This window comes from Asparagus officinalis, chromosome 4, assembly GCF_001876935.1.
Source record: "Asparagus officinalis chromosome 4, Aspof.V1, whole genome shotgun sequence".
NCBI classification, from domain to species: Eukaryota; Viridiplantae; Streptophyta; class Magnoliopsida; order Asparagales; family Asparagaceae; genus Asparagus; species Asparagus officinalis.
Genome location: NC_033797.1, coordinates 137,437,568 through 137,444,260, shown reverse-complemented (window position 1 = coordinate 137,444,260; position 6,693 = coordinate 137,437,568). Strand labels below are relative to the sequence as shown.

General features: G+C 35.6%; 1 long non-coding RNA gene across 1 annotated transcript; it reads left to right on the top strand.

The window, feature by feature from the left end:
• LOC109839499 lies at positions 2,129 to 3,202 on the top strand. Its single transcript, XR_002246649.1, has 3 exons — positions 2,129 to 2,652; positions 2,931 to 3,006; positions 3,091 to 3,202. It is a non-coding gene; the product is annotated as an uncharacterized LOC109839499 (long non-coding RNA).

Below are 6,693 nucleotides of genomic sequence, written 5' to 3'. Positions count from 1 at the left end.
CAGTCAACACACTCACACATGTCACTAAGTCTGTCCATGACGCACGAGGCCACTAAGTCATGAACTACTAAGGTTCTCAAACACAACAAATAGATAATAATAACACTAATTTCACGCAACCACATCATGACATGTGGAATACAGTAAAATATTCACAAAACACGAAACGTAATCATGAACAGCAACTACGTAATTCAGAAAATAATTCTTTTTCCAAAATACTTTCTTTTAGACTTATTTTTCATTATAATAATCCAACGAGTCGTTAAAAAATCATAACTTTATTTATTTAAATAATCTTTTTATAAAATAAAATCTTTTAAATTATTATTCTAAAATAATCTCTTTTACACAAAGTAAATTCTTTTCTCATTACAATAAATCTAAAATAATCTTTAAATATTCTATTTAATATTACTTCTTCCGAAATAAATTCTTTTAAAATATTTCTCATAACAATAGTTCAGAATAATCCCTTTTACAAAATTATTCTTTCTTTCAAAAACTTTTCGTAATTAATCATAAACTATTTTTCAATATTTCCACTCATCATATATAGCATCACTGCACAAAATATAACCACCGCAGTATTATCAACAAACCCACGCAGATAATATAATATCAGTATAATCTACGCAACTAATTAGTCAGATATAAATATTAAAATAACGAAGCAAAGGGAAGCAGGATCTTGCCTCGGGTACGTCGTCAACTGCAGCGGTGGTTGTCGGGGTGGCTGTACGGGTCACGACGGGTTCCGCGGCTCGTCGGAAAGTCAATCGTGTGATAGACAATATAAAGGGCTATACACCGACGAAGACGGTGGCGAAAACGGAGACCGGAGGTGGCCGGAAAACACGTGCAAAGTCGGCACGAAACTGTCAGAATCTGCGAACGGAGAAAAAATCGATGAAAACGGAGGTCGGAGGTGATCGGAAAGTGCACGCGAAGTTGGTACAAAGCTGCAGTTTTCTGCAGTGCAGATTTTCGCCATTTGGTCGTTGTTCAGGTTCGTTTTTCGCTGCTCGGAGCTTCTTCTCGCTGTTCGGGCTTGCCGGAGGTGGGAGGAGGTAGCTGGGGTCATCGGGGTGTCTTGGTGGCTCCGACAGGGCTACGCGGGGATCCGGCGGGGTTGCTCGGTCAAGGAGGGGAGGAGACAAAGAGGAGGGCTCCGACAGGGCTACGCGGGGATCCGGCGGGGTTGCTCGGTCAAGGAGGGGAGGAGACAAAGAGGAGTTAGAGTTGGAGGGAAGCTTGACGACGACGGGGTGGTGTCCGGAGCTGGTGGAACTGATGAAGGGACGGTGGTGGTGCTGGTGATGAACAGCGGGAGGTTGGTGGTTTAGGTGGTTGACGGTGGCCTGGAGGGGAGGAGCTCGGGCTTGGAAGAGATGGCCGGCGACGCTGCGGGCGTGTGGGGCTGCTGGAGGTTGGGTTCGGGTTTGGGTGGTCGACGAGGTGGAGGAGTAGCGCGGGCAGCGAAGTGGGGCGGAGATGGGGGCGGAGGCCGGCGGTGATCAAGGTTGCAGTGAGCACGATGACAGCGGGGGAGAACGGAGGTGGAGCTCTCATGAGGTAGAGTTGGTGGAGAAGAGGACGGTTGTGTGGGGGTCGTGGGCTGAAAACGAGAGAGATGAGATGAGGCTGGTTCAACCTTTTGGGAAATGGAGGAGAGAGATGGAGTGAATTATTGGAGAGAGAGAATCATGTGAGTGTTAAAATAAAGAGAGAGAGATGGGTCGGTTATGGAGAGAAAAGGAAGGAAATCGTGATTATGGGAGAGGAATTAATGTGATTATGGGAGAGAATTAGGAAAGAAATCACACAATTATTGGAGGGAGAGAGAACGTGAGGGTTTAGGAAGAAAAATTGAGAGAGAGAATATTGTTATGAAGATATATTACTATATACATAATAATAATAATCATTATAGTAGTAATTAAACATATTAACAACCAAATATGTATATGTTTATATATACGCTAATGTACTAAGCTCAGGTTTATATTAATAATAACAAGATCATTAATCTACTTCTTTATTACTAAAGGAGAACAACAAAAAGTTATAATAAACAGTAACATAAGTTTCTAAACAATGAGAATAAAAAATAAAATGAGAACCCACGTTTCAACCCATCCATTTACTCCCACGTTCTCTCCCACGTTCCCATTTCCCAAACTTCCCACGTTCCATCCTTTCTTCGATCTCAACCCCCCTTCTGCTCTCGCGATCTCTCTCCCTCCCCACTTCCGCTCTCAACCGGCGGTGGTGACACGACGACGACGTGATCTCTCTCCGCCGCCATCTCCAACGGCGACGACCTCTCCCCCTTCATCCGCCGCTTCTTCGCCCAGTTCAAGCCCGAGGACCTCCTCCACAACCTCCGCCTCTTCGCCCGATCCAAGGAGTCCGAGATCGAGTCCGTCTGCAAAGCTCACTACCAGGACTTCAATCGCGCCTTCGACGACCTCCGCTCCCTCCTCTCCAAGGCCGAAACCCTAAAAAGCTCGATCTCTGACTCCAACTAGACTATCCAGTTCGCCGGCGGCCCGCTCCTGGCGTCGCTCACCCCCTAATTCTCAATAACCCTCTCGATAAACAGGTTGTTTGATCTCTCAACGACCCTCTTGATTCCTTTCTCTCAAATGGGTAATCCTTCTTTCTTGCAATTTTAATTCGTTCCCTTTCTAATTCTTAATGATTTTAGAATGGACTCATCAATTATTTTGATGTCTTCAGTCGGTTTTCCTCTAAAAATATTTTATTGTCGAGTTGATTTTGTGATTTTACAAGAATTAATTATTTGGTTTTAATTGGTTCTCTATGTTGTTGATTCATTTTGGGGATTTTTAATATGGGCATTAGGGTGTCTTTTTTTGTTGATTGATAATTAAATTTCTTTCCATTTTCTGGGTTTAATTTTACAGAGACAGATTTGATGAGTTCTTATTGGGACAATGACGATGAGTACGAAATATTCAATCAGAGAATGAACCCACCAAGGTTTGCATCTTTTGAGTTTTTTTGGTCTATTCTTTTATTCATTTACTTTCAATCTTCTAATTTCTTGAATTTGTTCCATGTTAGGGTTGTAATTGATAATGAATCATGTGCTAATGCAACAATTGTTAGAGGAAGTTTTTTCTCAGTGCGTATTGAGTCTTATAAGATTAGAAACTAAGTTGGTTATTATGAGTTCTTGCCTTCTTTTCATAAGATTAAAGCTGTGAGTATACCCTAACATCAGTTTTGACTTATGTACAAGCAAGAGCAGCTAATCGGACATATTAAGTTAACTGATGTGAACCATTATCTAACATTAAGTGTCTTTGACAATTTTGCATAACTAATCCTAAGTCAATCTTAATTGAGAAAATTCACTTATCCATCATGAATAAGTAGTATATGCCTTTACATGGGCTACAATATCACGTGCTAATGTTTGAATGATCAGTAGATATGTATCTTTTGGTTTCATGCAAATATGGTGTTAGTTGCTCTGAGTACTGCGATAAGCTATTGTTGAAACTCATGATGTATTCTCGCTTTTTCTGCATAATCGAACTGAGTTTAACAGCATGCTGTCATGGCAAGATCACACAGATAAAAATCAGCAGAGAAGCACCACTAAAAGTATTGGAATTTATTGATTGAATACAAGTGGAATGAAAGTCTTAATGAAGTCTTCTAGCATTTGCAGGTTGCCAGCATTAAGCTATCAACTATCTCTGCCCACATAAGCTAAAGACGACACAGATTTACATACCTCTGATTTTCAGACTCCTCTCATTGTTCTGAACCTTTTTATATTCCTATATTTCACTGTAAGAAAGGCACACCAAGCTTGCCCAGACTAAATATCTAATTTGGGAATTTTCTCTGCCTTTTTTTTTTGATGTTTTACAGCATTTATTCATCAATTATCATGGTTTTCTTTCCTTTTTTTTCTTTTCAAGTTTCTGGTAGCTGATTCAAGGGAATGCATTTTTTAACCCGAAGCAATTTTTTTTAATTAACGATAGATTTTTTGTATGCATTTAAAAAGTTTTTATGTGGGTGTGCATTTTTATTTGAACTATCAATTAATTGCTTAAATGCAATGCACGGGTTAAGTAGTCTTCTGCCCATGCCATTGCCAAGTCAGGATCAATGGAACCAGGATCTTTATGTGTTTCTTTAGATTCGTATATAAGGTCAGATATCCCCGTAGCAACAACTGGGTCATTTAAACCAGAAGCAACACTGATATTGTGTCGGTTTCTATAGATGTCAAGGAGTTTGACACTGCCATCAGAATTCAAAAAAAAAAGTGAGAGCAGAAACAATTATTAAAATTAATAATAGATACATGCACATACATACATTTCTCCATACATTTTATGTCGAAGACCACAAAAGAATAAACAAAAAAGACAATCTTTTAGGAACCGTGCTTTGCACGGGTTTAAATACTAGTAATATCAATGACCAAATAACAACCTAAAAATATTCACCGCAACTATTAAATTTATAATTAACAAACCATTAAAATAAATATAAAACTAGATTTTTAAATCATACTATATTCTATAAAATCAAGAAAATACAAATACTCTTTTAAAAATAATAATTGAATATTTTAAAATACCAGAAAAATTATTTTACTAGTATCGAAAATTCATGGTCCTTACACTCTCTCTCTCTCTCTCTCTCTCTCTCTCTCTCTCTCTTCTATTTCACTTTCCTAAATAGAGCGATTCTCAAACCTCAAAACCCCCAAATTGATCTCAAAATTTTTGAAAATAATTATCTTTAATCTCTCTAGTTTGCATAAACGCACCCTCTCGCTCTTATTTTGGCATCACACGTCTCTCTCGCTCTTATTTTGGTGCATCACGATGAGGTAATTTCAACTTTCTGGTGAAGGAGAAAAGACCATTGTCACAGAGGAAGTTTTAGATAAATTTGGTAATTAATAAATATTTTTTCTGGTTTATAAAGGAATTGAGCCTCAGCTGGGAGATTCATAATAATTATTTTATATTTTTGAAATTTTTGCCGATAGGTTGTACGAGATGTCTAGCATAAGTAAATCGAGAGGTTCTTCCCAGTCAAAGACTTTCCCGGTCAAAGACTAAGGCTATTAAGTAAATAAATTTTAATTTCTCTAGAATTATTGTCATCTCATGAATTTTATTAATTTCTTTGAATGCTTGGTTCCCTTGTGAAAGATTGGCCTGCTGGATTGAATTGGAAGATTTGTTGTCATTTATTTCTTATGTTTTTAAGTAATCAAGTTTCCGTTGTCGTTGACGTATACTATTATATACAATATTTTTTTATTAGTTAATATTAGAATGATTTTTGTGCATTTTCATAATAGAACATATTGATATACTTGTCAAAAAAGACTATATTTAGGCAATAGATAGTTATGAAACAATGGTGATTAGATTCAATGGAAAAAATATTGAAGAAAGAATGACAATTATGTAAAAAGAATATGTAGAGCTAGAACAGAGATCTATATGGAATAGAAAAAAATTATTTGAAGATGCAACAAATACTACAGATAAGTGTACATAAACTTTCTGTAGTGTTTCAGTTTCTTTTGTATTTGGTTAACGAGTAAAACTCCTATAAACTTAAGTGGATATGAGCCCTTTGTCCACCAATTTTTTTATCCATTGATTTTGCATTGAGATTTGTGCTAGCATATGATATAAATAAAAGCACAAATCTCAAAGATAGCATTGATGTGTAGCACAAATCTCATAGCATAATGAAGGGATAAAAAGTTTAGTGGACAAGTGCTCCTATCCACTTAAGTTTATAGGAGCTTTACTATTGGTTAACACTTATACTGTGTAAAGTATAATATATTGGTAATATAGCTAGTTTTTCTTTCTAGATATAAAACTCCAAAAATATGTAAATATATACACAATTTTATTGATAATTTTTCAAATGGATGTCATAAAGCATTTTGAGTTGTTGTTATCCATTTCTTTATGTTGTACTCTTCATTTAAAAAAAATTAAAAGACAATCATACCTATAATTATACGTACATTATGAACATAATTGTTGTTGGTTAGTGGGAACGTGCAGAGGTTTATATATTATGAACAATTTCCCTGCTTGTATTAAGGATGAACGGAAAATAGGAAATATGGATGAGGATTATATAGAAACCCAATAGGTTCCTCAACAGGATGGGTATGATCATAACTTAAAATATATTAGTATAGTTTTTTTAAAATATCATTATTTTATTATATAATTATTGATTGTGGCATTTGTTTATGTAGGAGCTTAGATTGTGGTATTTTCATGATGGGATACATATATTTCATCATCAATGGCAATACTCTATTCATTCATCAGAATGTAATTACCATGAATTTTTGATACTAGTTAAAATAATATTTCTAGTATTTTAAAATATTCAATTATTATTTTTAAAAGAGTATTTGTATTTTTTTTATTTTCTAGAATTTTTTACGATTTAAAAGTCTAATTTTATATTTATTTAAATGATTTTGATATTTATAAATTAATTTGATGTAGTGAAAACTTTTGAATTAATATATGTTGTGTTATTTTTATTATTATGTATTATTTGTAAATAATTTGTCCCTAATTATTTAATTTTTATCCTTAATTAAATTCTTAATTATGTTTAATATGTTAAACCCTAACCCTAACCTAT